The sequence below is a fragment of the Talpa europaea genome, assembly GCF_964194135.1.
Source record: "Talpa europaea genome assembly, chromosome: 16".
Lineage (NCBI taxonomy): Eukaryota > Metazoa > Chordata > Mammalia > Eulipotyphla > Talpidae > Talpa > Talpa europaea.
This window is the reverse complement of record NC_140084.1, coordinates 20,072,839-20,085,896: the sequence shown is the minus strand read 5'-3', so window position 1 is coordinate 20,085,896 and position 13,058 is coordinate 20,072,839.

The following is a 13,058-nucleotide window of genomic DNA, read 5'->3' as shown; positions in this document are numbered from 1 at the left end:
AGAAAGTGACTGGAGCACCCAGTGAGATGTGTCCCCATCCCCGTGGAGGGGGTGGTGAGGAGCAACATCCACAGGGTGATGGCTAAGCCCTGAGATGAACAAGTTGAGGTGGGAAGTTATCTTCCAGGCAGGAACCACCTGCCTCCAGCCCCAACCCTGCCGGGTCGCTAACTCGGGATAGTATTGAGGGGTCAGAAGGCGGCTCTTGCTGTATAAGGAGGGGTAGAGTCAGAGAAGAGGATGGTGGGAGCAGGATTTCATGGAGAGGTCACTTGGTGATGAGGGCGGATGACTTCCCTACAACCTTCCAACCCCAATAACTGACTGAAGCTAATCCCACCCCCACCTGATGGTGACTGGTTCAGCAAAGGGTTTGTCATCTAATGTGGACCAATGAGGTATGAGGGGAAGCCAGGTGAGGTGCTTTTGGAAAGTGGTCCTCATAGCTCAGAGATATGCAGGAAAGTGAAGGTTCCTCTGTGCGCCTCTATGACTCTCTACCCAGTCATAACTGATTTTGCCACTTTGCCACCATGAGGGATGCCAACTGGAGGGTGAGACCAATGCTAAAATGACAGCAGGGAAAACAGCACCTGAGTTCTTGGTGACACTGCTGAACTGTTGGACTTACCCAATCCCAGAGTCAACCTGCCTCTGGACATCTTGTTATACAAGATAAACTAATCCTCCTTGGTTTAGCCAGTAGGGCTCTCACTGATCACCAAATATATCCTGACTGATACTCCAAGTTCACATCCGGCTGACTGATGGGCACCTATGAAAGCAGAGGCTAAGAGCAAACAGAGAAGAAGAGACCCATGTTTCTTGAGCACCTACTATACGCCACATTTTATACTAGGCCTTTACATAGCTCTCCCCTGAATCCTCAGACTAACCCTTTGAGGTGGCTACTATGTTACCCCCACTTAGCAGAAGAGGAAACTGAGATTGAGAGCTACAGACACTTGCCCGATCCCAAAGGGCAGGACCAGGATGTGAACCCAGTTCCGAGTGGCACCTGGCCGCCTGCTTCCTAGCAGAGTGATGGCTCTACCCAGCAGGGAGCCTCCCTTGAGCTGCGCCACCATTTTCTGCAAACATCCATCATCACCTAAGCACTGAGGGCACAGATCTGCCCTCCAGAGCCGGGAGTCCACCCAGGGGACCTGGAACATGGGGTTCCACTCTGCCATGGGGACACACACACTGATAATTCCACAAGGGACCCCCCCAATCACTCCCCTTCCTTCCTCCTTCCTGGAGGTCATGGACTCAGGCCACTTGGCTGGGTATGATCGAGGGGGACAGCAGCACACACTGAGCTTCCTGCTGCCTTCTTGGCACGGACCTCGAGGACATTTCAGCTTGGCAGAGGTTTAAAAAAGAAACGCAGGAATTCTTGACCCTCATTATGCAGCGCCTGGTGCAAATAAATCTATCACTTGGCAAAAACAAACTGTCCTGTCATAATTCACAGCGCAACGGGTGCATAAATCCAGAATGCGATTTCCCCCTGGCTGGGCATGCAGGGCCCCTGGCCCAGAGGATGGGGTGCCAGTCCCCACTGCTCCAGCCCACGGGCCTAGCCCCTCTTTATCTGTTCCTCAGGAATCAGCTCCTGATTGCTCTCCTAACTTTCATATATTGACTTTTCTTACACAAAGGCACAGGTTTTGTATTTGAAGGAAAATGAAAACAGTGACAGGTACTTGGTTACACCAGCTATGAAAGGCTGACAACCAAGCAAGGGAGCTTGAGGCAACCAGAGACTAATAAGAGTCCTCTGCCCTGCCCCAAGGGAGGGCAGGCAAGGAGAAGGGGTAATATTTCTGGGGCCCAGTATCTGAGGTCACCCAGAAGAAGCTGGACCATAAGATGGCCACCTGGTGACACTGGAGCCACCAGGAGACAGCTATGCTTGAGGCCCTGTCCACATGCAGAGGCTGGGAAGGCCCTAGCTTTGGCCTCCATCGGGATCCACTGGCGGATCCCGTGAGCTGGGGAATCACTGCCTGCGGGAGTCAGTCCCCCAGGGACATCCCCAGAGAGAGAGCAGGGTGCATCTAGGGGTGAGCAGGTCCAGGTCTGGCCCAGGAGGTCACTGCAAAACAACGCCCCCAACGCAGGAAACACTTCATTTTCTCCCTTCCCTTTCTCCGCTTCCTCCAACTGGATCAAAAGTTGACAGTACCGAGGTGATGGCAGAAATGTCCCATTCACTTGTCAAACATATTCACTGAGCATGTGCTATGTGCTGGGGACTCTGCAGGGCTCTGGGGGTCTGGGAGCGTGCAGCTTCCAAGAGAAGGGGTGTCGGGTCAGAAGCAAGAAAGAAATGAGCGGACAAGATCAGTGCCAAGTGGCGGGGCTATGACGAAAGCAAGACAGCTGCATTGTGAGGAAGAGCTGGGTGGGGCAGGGAGGTCCACTGTGGCAGGTGACACCTTAGCAGGACAGGAGAGGTGAGAGGGAGTCCCCTGTGCAGAGAGAAGGTCAAGGCACATTCAGGCAGAGGCTCAGCAGGTCAAAGGTCCATGGGGCCCACCAGCTTGGCTTTTTGCAAGAATTACAGTGTCACTGATGAGCTTCTGTGGAGCCCAAATCTCTCCTGGGGACAGTCTAGATTGAGGCTTGAAGGGACCAGAGGCCAGGCCTGTCCCTCCTCCACCCCCAGGTCCTTCATCCTCTGGGCTAGCTCTTCCCTCCCCCCCACCCCAGAGACCCTTGTCCCCCTTCTTTCAACCCCAAGAGCATTAACCCATGTGCAGGGAGTGGGTGGGGTTGAGCACTGTGGCGTTAGGAGTACCTGTCTCTACTGGCCAAGACAACTTGTCCACAGTGTGTGGACAGGACGCAGGTCCCAGGCCAGCATGAACTGCGGACACCATCCACTCCCTTGTCTCTCCCACCGAAAATGCTCACGGTGGTTTCTCTGGAGGGTAGAGCCGGGGTGGATTTTATCTTTACTTATCTGGTTTCTAACTTGTCTACGATGATCACATATCACTCAACATGGATGGCTTTGGTTTCAAATCCCAGTTCTGTCACTTCCCAGAAATGTCCTGGGGGGCGTGGAGGGCAAAGTTTTCTGAGCCTCGCTCCTACCCCATCCAGGGCATAATAAAGCACCTGCCTCGAGGAACTCTTGTGCAAACTTAAAAAGAAAACCATGGAGAACACTTTCCCGGGAACGCGGCACACACCCCATGCTCCTACCCAGCACGGAGCTCGGGGATCTCAGGGCAGGACACCGGAAGTGAGTCTAAGGAGCTGACAGTCCCTGCGTGGGCGACTGTGCAGTGACACAAAGGACAGTGGGAAACAAAAAGCTGAGGAATGACCTCATGCCACAGACCAGCCAGAAGGAACTGGAAATCCGACACAGTGACTGGATGACGAGCACGGCTGGGACACAGAGACAGATGTCAGCGTCAAAGGCACAGCCCTGAAAAAAGCCCAAGGAAGCTTCCTATCCAAAGCATCCCTGTGCAGAGGGCACCCGTCCCCCACCCCCATCCAGGAGGGTGGTGGTGGGGAGGGGAGGAGCATGGAAAATGGTCTCCTTCCAGGAAGTTTTACCCCCTCTGGGGAAGTTGTGAATTCTGTGACTATCAGGTTGGAAGCAAGGCACAGGACCATGATGATTAGAATAATAACTCTTGTAATAAAAACAACAATACTACACTCACATGGCCCCACTCGAAGCCAAGAACTTCAAGTACTCAAGCCACACAATGGCCAGCAAGGACAGAAGGAGACCATGACATCATGTAGCTGGTGCAAAGAGGAAGGAAGGGGGAGGGAGAGAGAGAGGGAGGGAGGCAGGAGGAGAGGCTGGGTAGAGAGAAGTGATGGCAGGAAAGACAGGATCGATGGGTAAGTAGGTGGATGGGGAGAAGGATGGATGTGATTCCCCAAGAGGGAGCTCCCAGACTGAGCTGAACACACACAGCTGCTGCTAAAGACCCCTTCCGTCCGCGTTCCAAGGGCCTGGGTGCTCTCACCTTTCAGATCAGGACCTTGGTTGCCAAGTGACAGACGTCAACAGGCTGTTTGCGCCTCTAATCCTCTGAACCAGACTCAATAATCACCTTAACTCATCAGCAACCATCTATATTTATTTTTTTAATATTTATTTATCTATGAATATAGGAGACAGAGTGGGGAAAAGAACAGGCAGATTGTCTGAAATACACTGCTGAGGGGAGCAGTGGGCGAGACAGGAGAGGTCTGCTGCGCCATGTGGGTAGCTCCCTGGCCGGGGATCGAACTCATGCTGCAGTGGCTGCAGATTGCTTCATAGGTTGCATCTTAACCCTTGTGCATCTTAACCCAGGGAGGCCCAAACATCTCTATTTAATGAACTCCCTACCTGATGCCCGGCTCCCAGGCGTAGCTACTGATTTAGCGGCTTTATCACAGAGTTTGGTAATCTGGGTTCAAAGCATAAGCACTCACTTCTCCCACCACCAGGGAATCCCTGTGTGCTCTGGCCGCCTTCCAAAAAAGAAAGAAAGAAAGAAAATAAAAACAAAACAAGATCAGTTCACACTGATTCTCTGCTTAAAACCCTCAGAGAGCAGACTGTGGCTTAGAGGCCAGGTGCAAGGCCCAGCCCACTGAAGGTCTCCACAAGCTCCATAAGCAGGCCACAAACTGACTTGCGAGTCACATTTTTCCTCTTGATCTTGTCCTGTCACTTAGTCACCACCAAAGGGCGTTAATATCTATTCAGGGGGCAGATGCTGCTCCCCAGGCTTCAGTCATGAGAGCCTGCTGTCCTCCAGTGCCCATGTTGCTATCCACCCCTTCTCACCATTGAGTGGCATTCAATGAAGCCATTCTTGAAGCTCAGTGGTCATGGTTTGGAGGCCCCATTGGTCCCTCTAACACAATACCTTCATGGCTATAGCCATCTTCATCTCCCACCCAGAGCAGGGCCTTCTGTACTGTCCACATCCTTGAAGGATCCTCTAGACCAGAGCCCCAGGATGGGTCAAGAACGCTGACACATGTCAAATGCCAGTGTCAGCAAGGCCGGCATCCGTGGCTCTCAAGCCCTCCCAGGCTTCCCAGGTCCCTGCTACTGCCACGTCCCCCTCATTTGGATGATGCAATTGCCAAAAGCTCTTAGCAATTGAAACTGGCAAGAAGTCTGCCCACACTCTCTGCCCCATCCCCAAGCCTGCTTCCTCCATTCACCCCCACTGGGGTCAGCCAGACCTCAACAGCACAGTAACTGGTCCCAGCGAGACTCTGCTCCAGGAGGCCTCTGTTACCCTCCAAATAGAATTCCCCAGTCCTTTTCTAGCCTCACAAAGGCTTTCTGGTCTCCCCAGAGCTTACCTTTCCAGCCCATGCCCACCATCCCCCTCAAAATTTTCCTGTCTCCTATGCTGGCATCTTCTCAATTCTTTCTGGCCATCAGGTTCCTTCTGCTCCTGGCTTTAGCACAGGCTGTTTGCTCTGCTCAGAACACACTTTCCTATCTCTTTCAGCCTGGTTAATCCTACTCTCCATCCATGTGACACCATCACCATGGTGTTAACCACAATAACAGCAACAACAGCTAACAGGCACGAACTAGCCACGTGCCAGACACAGGGCTGAGCACTTTAGGGGAAGACCCCTCTGGGTCCTTCTAGCAGCCCTAAGAAGCAAGGATGCTTGTTGTCCCCATTTCATAGATGAAGACACTGAGGCAGAGAGCTCAAGGAACTGGCCTAAGCTCTTGGCAATTGAAAGTGGCATGGAGCCTGGCTCCAGTGTCCATCTTCCTGTTAACCACTGTGCTCCAGCGTCACCCAAGATGAGGCTCCACCTCCTCAGGAAAGCCCTCTCTATACCCCCAGTCCAGGCTCGCTGCCTCTTCTGGTAGGCTCCCATGCAGCTTAGGCTCACTCCAGATGTGAATCCACATCCAGGAAGTATGGTGGGTGGGGACAGAAGGAAGGTGGTCTACTTCAACATCTGGTTGTAAACCTCATCCTCACTGGATGGTCTTATTAAAGATTTGACCCAGACCTCCTCCCAGGAAGGAGCAAGGACAGACAAGGAATATTCCAGTTGGAAAGATCACCTATTCCAGAACTCACAGATTTGAATACCTCGGGGGTCTGCGGGACGCTGTACATATGCAGCAGGGCAAGTGTGAGAGGACAGGAGTGAGGGACACAGTACAATGCCCTCCAGGGGCACTGTGGTTCTTTCAGGAACTTTCTTTTAAAAGATATGTTTCAGTGGGAAACACATCTTTATTCACAGGTAACAAAACTGTATGTCAACCATCTGTGGGAATCTCCAAACAATCTCCTAAAATACAAGATGAGCAAATACAATGTCAATATATTCACATTCACAGGAGTTCTAGATACTTCTAACAAGCAACAGGAAACTGTAAGTGTAAAGTACACACTATTTACATGATCATCACAACATGAAATAAATGTAACAAAAGGATAAAACTTATGCTCTGTGAGCTGCATTGTTGCAAAAAGAAACCAAAGACCTAAATAAAAGGTAGAAACAACATTTTAATGGCTCAGAAGATGTGAAGATGTAAATCCTTGCCAGACTATTCAAAAGACTCAAGACTGTCTTAACAAGATTTCCAAGCAAAGTTTCCAAGAAATTGAGGAAAACTCTATAAAATTTTTTCGTAGACAACAAAGAACGTATTACAATCCAAATAATTCTGACATGAAAAATCCCATTTGAAGAACTACGTCTTCCTTGATGACAACTTTCCACACAGGGACACAGTCAGGTTGAGTGACAGACACGCAGTCTCATCAAACAGGATAATAACCTTTTTGGCAAATGGTGTGGCTATAACTAGACACAGAGATGCAATAAAATAACCACAAACCTTATTTCATGCATATGGAAAAACTGGTAGTGAGTCATGGGCCTAACATGCAAAATCATAAAACTTCTTCAGGAAAACAAAGACTGTCATCACAGTCCCATCCTGACCTTAGATTCAGCAAATATTCATTTTAAAAAGATGCAAAAACCACAAACTATAAAAGGAAAACCAATGACACAATTAAAAAGGAAATAAAAATTGTTTTCCTGAGACACTCTGAAGAAGTGAGAGCAAGTAACAGATAGGCAGTGACATTAGTAAAATATTTATTTGATAATGGTTTCATATATTGATTACATTTTAAAAAACTCTTTCAACTCAAAAAGATTTCCCTAAAAAATAATTATTTGAAATATGGGCTGAAGAGTTGCACAGACTTCAAAAAACATACATTAATGACCAAGATGTACTTGTAAAGATGGTCAAACAACCTCATTAACCATCAGAAAAATACAAATTGAAACCATTAAGATACAAAGACATCTACTAAAATATTTTTGACAAAATGCAACTTACAATAGTAAATGTTGGTGAGGATGTGGCACAACTAGAACTAGAACTGTTATGCAGTAACAACAGTGCAGATAGGTCTTGCCACTTCGGAAACATCTGGCAACTTCTCATAAGTTACCATCAGACCAATACCACCACACTTGCTAGTATTTGCACAAGAGAAACTAAAACCAAAGTGTACACAAGACTTGTGCTTAAACTGTCATGGCAGCTTTATTTTTTCCAAACAGGAAAAATCATAAATAACGATCAATTGGCATCTTGATGCCTAATTGTGGTGTGAGCCACACAGGAATACTACTTCGGAATAAAGACAATAACGATATACACCACCACTACCCCCCCCCCCAAAAAAAAAGCCTGAATCTCAAAGATGGGTGAAAGAAGCAAGGAGAAAGAGGAAACTCTCTATGAGATACATAAAATTTTAGAAAATGCAAAGCTATTGCAATGGACGTAGCTCCGTGGTTGATGGTCCAGGGTGAAGGGTCGGGGGGAAGTGTGACTGCCAAGAGCTACAAGGAAATAAGGGGTGTCAAGTTATTTACCCCAATATCTGGGTGTTGGTCCCCACCTATAAACATTACTGAAATGTACCAAATTATCCCTTTAAAATGACTTTTCCCTTCTATAAAGTCCGCCACGATGCAAGTGATTTAGCTATCAAAAGTGAGAGAGAAACAAGCACCTTCTAGAAGGCGTCATAGGCAAGGTCTTCTCACCCACTGGGCCAGCCTGCTGTGTCCTCCCGCCTCTAGTCTCTCTGGTCTCCAGCTGGGATGGCGCCCTGCCACCCTCCTGGGTGGGTCCTGCAGCCCCCTCCTCACACCCCAATATGCTCCTTCTCCACTTGGGAGAGCGGAGAGGACTAGAAGTTTCGGTGGGAGGCCTAGGAAGGACCTGCAGAGGTGGCACTGCCAGGGAGGGCATCCACGCTGCTGATTTTCCTCCTGGATGTGTTGCAAACCCGGGTTCTCGGATGAGTCACGAAGCGCAGTTCCAACCTATTTAAAGCTTCAAAGCTTGCAAGAGGCAGCAGCTGAGAACCATGAAAACCCTGGGTGCGCCATCTTTGGGGGCTTCTGGGTAGATGTCAGCCAGGTCACGGCCGTGACGGCCACGTGGAGAGGGTCAGGGCACCCCGCATGACCCCTTCCCTGCGCCTGAGCAGGGAAGGAAGCCGGGAGGCGGGACCAGTGCACCAGGGTGGCACAGGCTCAGAGGCGGCCAGGTCAGGAGCCCAAAGACCCTTGGTTCCAATACCACAGATCAGTTGTGGGCTAGGACTGGGAGTGCGGGAAGGTGCGGGGGAGAAAGGGGTGTGGCAGCTAGCGGGTATCTGTCTTTTCCTTCCTCCTGTGCATCTATCTATAGTACACTTACGGCCAGGTAAGGACTCAGGCCAAATTACATTAACATAATCAAGGGCTACATATTCACGGGCAAGTTTTTGCACTCTCCAAACTCCAATGTTCTCATCTGTAAAATGGGGCAATAATAACATCTATTACGCTGGGTTGTTGGGAGAATTGAGTAAAAAAAAAAAATGCCTAGAAGGCACTTTGTGCAGAGCTGGCTTGTGAGGACTCAATAGATGTTGCTGCTGGTATCATTATTGATCAGGCTCTCTGACCCTGGGTCTGACCCCTTTCATCAAAATGCCTTCCCGTTGGCATACACTAACAGGTAAAGACAAACATTTGATTAGCATTGACAGTTTCTTTTTTTTGTTTTAGTTGAGATACAATTGATCTATTACCTTATATTAGTTTCAAGACTAACATAAAGATCCACATTTATATATTACAAAATGATGATGACAGGAAGTCTAGTTAACAGTCATCACTACATAGAGCTACAAGTATTTTTCCTAGTAATGAGAACACTTAAGATCCACTCTCTCTGCAACTTGTAAATACGTGTGCAGTATTATTAACTACTGTCACCATACTGCACATTAGTTCCCCAGGACTTATTTTATAACTGGAAGATTGAATGTTTTGACCCCCTTTAATCATTTCTCCCACCCCAAACCCTCCTCTGAGATTGTGGAGTTTTTATTTTGGGGGATAATTTCCACAAATAACTGAGAGCCTATAGTATTTGTCTTCCTTGGTCTGATTTATTTCACGTAGCATAACATCCTCAAGTTTCATCCAAAATGTCACAAATGGCAGGACTTACTTCTTTCTTGTAGATGAACAATATTCCATTGTGTGTGTATATGGACACACACACACTCCACATTTTCTTTATTCATCCATCAATAGACCCTTGGCAGGTTTCCATATCCCGGCTACTATAAATAACCCTGCAATAAACATGAGGGTACCTCTATCTTTTCAAGTTTTTTTGCTTTATATATAAATACCCAGGAGTGGACTTGCTGGGTCATATAGTAGTGCTATTTTTAGGTTTTTTATGAACTTCCATGCTGCTTTCTATAGAGGCTGCACCAATTTACAAAACACCCCCACAGAGCACAGGGCCCCTTTCTCCACATCCTCACCAACACTTGCTATTTCTTATCTTTTGGATGATGGCCATCCCAGCAGGCATGAGATGACATCTCCTGTGGCTTTGATTTGCATTGCCCTGAGGATTAGTGATGCTGAGCACCTTTTAGAATGCCTGGAGCTATTTTTATGTCTTCTTTGGCAAAATATCTCTTCAGATCCTCTGGCCATTTTCTCCATGGGTTTGGTTTTTGTTTGATTGCTTTTTTGCCGCTGAGTTGTATGAGTACTTTATATATCCTCGATATTAATCCCCTAACTAGATATAGATGATTGGCAAATATTTTCTCCCGTTCACTCAGTTTCCTTTTCATTATTTTCACGGTTCCCTTTGGTGTACAGAAGCTTTTTAGTTGGACAGTCCCACTGGTTTGTTTTGCTCCTGTGGCCTGTGTTGACAGAAATGAAACAAAAGTATTCACCCTGGGGCCTCCCCGGTGGCGCAGCGGTTGAGCGCTGGGTTGCGAAACTGCGCGCGGCCTCTGCGGCGCCGGTTCGATCCCCGGCTGCTCCCCGGCCACCAGAGGAAGGTCCCACATGGCGCGCAGACCTCTCCTGCCGCCCGCTGCTCCCCTCAGCAGTGTACTTCGGTCCTTCTGCCTGCTCTGCTCCCCGCTCTGGCTCTGGTGAATTCTCTCACCCTCCCGCGCTTCTGACTGTACCCAGTGCATGTATAAACAAAACAAACAAACAAACCAGCAAACAAATAAATAAAGCATGCCTCTATAAAAAAAAAAAATATATATATATATATAAAAAAAGTATTCACCCTGCAAGGCTCTGAAACTCATAAATCCTGAGTTTAGTGGTGGCGTCCTTCTGCCCAAGGGTTAATGTTTGGAAAACATGTCATTCTAGTTACAGTTTGAAATTGTCTCAAGTGCCATGAACCACTTTGTGGAGGACTGGATTTTCCCAGGGCACCATTTTTGCTACGGGGAGTGACGGCCTGTGAAGGGAAATTGGAAACTGGAGGAGACAATGGCCCATAAAACCCAGGTTTCATAGCCGTGGAGAAGCTTCAGCTTTTGTGCACCCTATTGTTCATTTCAAGTAGTTTTGGGAGACACCATTTCTTCTCCAGGTGAAAGCTAATGTTCCGGAGGGTGATAACATGCAATTGTGTTCCAAATGGTCTGGAATAAAAAGCAGGCATGGACCTGATGTATTGACTTTTTTTTTTTTAATTCTCTCTGGTTTAAGGCATCTGATTAGGACTTAGTGTAATTAAAGTGATGGCGGGGTGGGAAGGTAAAACAGTTCTTTGAAGGAGGGAATTTTTCTAACTGAGCTAGGGGATCAATTAAATCCCTGGGCTGAGAGATCTCAAATCATTAACACCTCCCTAATCCAGAGGCAGCTCAACCATGCCAGGAGGGAGTGTGTGTGTGTGTGTGTGTGTGTGTGTGTGTGTGTGTGTGAGAGAGAGAGAGAGAGAGAGAGAGAGAGAGAGAGAGAGAGAGAGAAGAGACCCTAGGTCTGATGCTGGCTGACAGAGGTCACCAGTCAGGCAGGGCAATTGGGGTAGGTGGTCCCCAGGGGTCCCAGAGAGGTAGGTGGCAGGAAACAAATGGGATGAGTCTGTTTAAGGGGGTAGTTATGTGAATAAGCTCCTGATTTTGCTTATTGCTGCAAAATCTTGAAAGTGCTGTCAAGCCTTCTGAGGCTCAGTTTCCTTATCTGTAAAATGGGGGCAAATAACATTCCCAATATAGAAGTGGGAATGACATGAATAATATAGCAAAGCTCCTGGTCTAAGTCAACACTCGGGATTCATCTTTCACCTTTCATCTTAATGGTGGATGTGTTTTAATTTCATTAAAGCCAACATGGGTTGGATAACTCAGAGGTTAAAGGAAATTGACTCTTTGGATTCTAAATGAAGTCAGTCCTTTCCTTGATCTGAGAATTTTCTACATCTCCTCAAGCTGATGTGTGGGCTGAGCATTCCAAAGTGGCCATATAGCTCATTAAGATATTGAAACCTCTCCATACAATCACCTAAGTCCCTCATCTAGCCTCTCTCTCTCTCTCTCTCTCTCTCTCTCTCTCTCTCTCTCTCTCTCTCTCTCTCATACACACACACACACACACTCCCTCCTGGCATGGTTGAGCTGCCTCTGGATTAGGGAGGTGTTAATGATTTGAGATCTAACCCAGTGATTTAAGTGATCCCCTAGCTCAGTTAGAAAAATTTCCTCCTCTCAAATTCCCCACTTCCAGCAACTGAAGGCTCACCTGAGACAGCGGGGGCTCTGGGCTCCCCTCCAGGCCCACCCCGACTAGTCACTCTGTGCAGTAGAGGCTGCGTTGACCTGGTGGTGGTTCAAGACAGGATTTCAGGCATTATCTCCTCCCACCATTTGTAGAGTGGAAGAGACTGGGGCATCGAGTGGGTTGGGGACGAGCTCAAGTCAGTTTTCCAGTGAGTGGCAGAGCCAGGGTCTGAACGCAGCAGCTGCCAGACATGTGGAAAAGAGGGAGCTGGAGGAAGACCCCAGTGAGTGCGCCCAGCCTTGCCTCATGGTGCATGCCAACCATCTCTCCATCAATACTGAGACTGCCAGGCCAGAATCCCAGCTCTGCCACTTACACACTGTGCCTTACTTACAAAGGACTTACTCCCTTTGACTACAACTTCCTTATTTGTAACAAAAGAAAGAAACAAAAGCAGAGCTTTACAACCTCAGTACCATTAAAATTTGGAACCAAATTCATTCTTGTGATGGGGGCTGTCACTGGCACATAGGATGTTTAGCAGCCTCCTGGCTTCGACCTACCAGGTGTCAGGAGCACACTGCACTCCTCACTCAGGAAGATCTCCAAACAGGCCTGATATCCCTTGGGGGTTTGAGGAGGGCATAAATCATCCCTAATTGAGAACACCTATTTTATTAAGGTTGTTCTGAGGGTCAACAGTTCATAGAGAGGATCTGACACAGAGTTAGCCACTAGCATGACCGGCTCATCAGCCAGGACTGGATTTGCATACAAGCAACAGTGACTCCAAAATAACTGACTTAAACCAGACAGCCGCTTGCTTCACCCTCGCATCAAAAGCTAAACATTAGCAGTGCAGGGTGTGTGGTGGCTCTGCTCCAGTCCTCCAACCCTAACACTGGACCATGTCCTCAGTCCAAAGTGACAACTGCAGACAATGT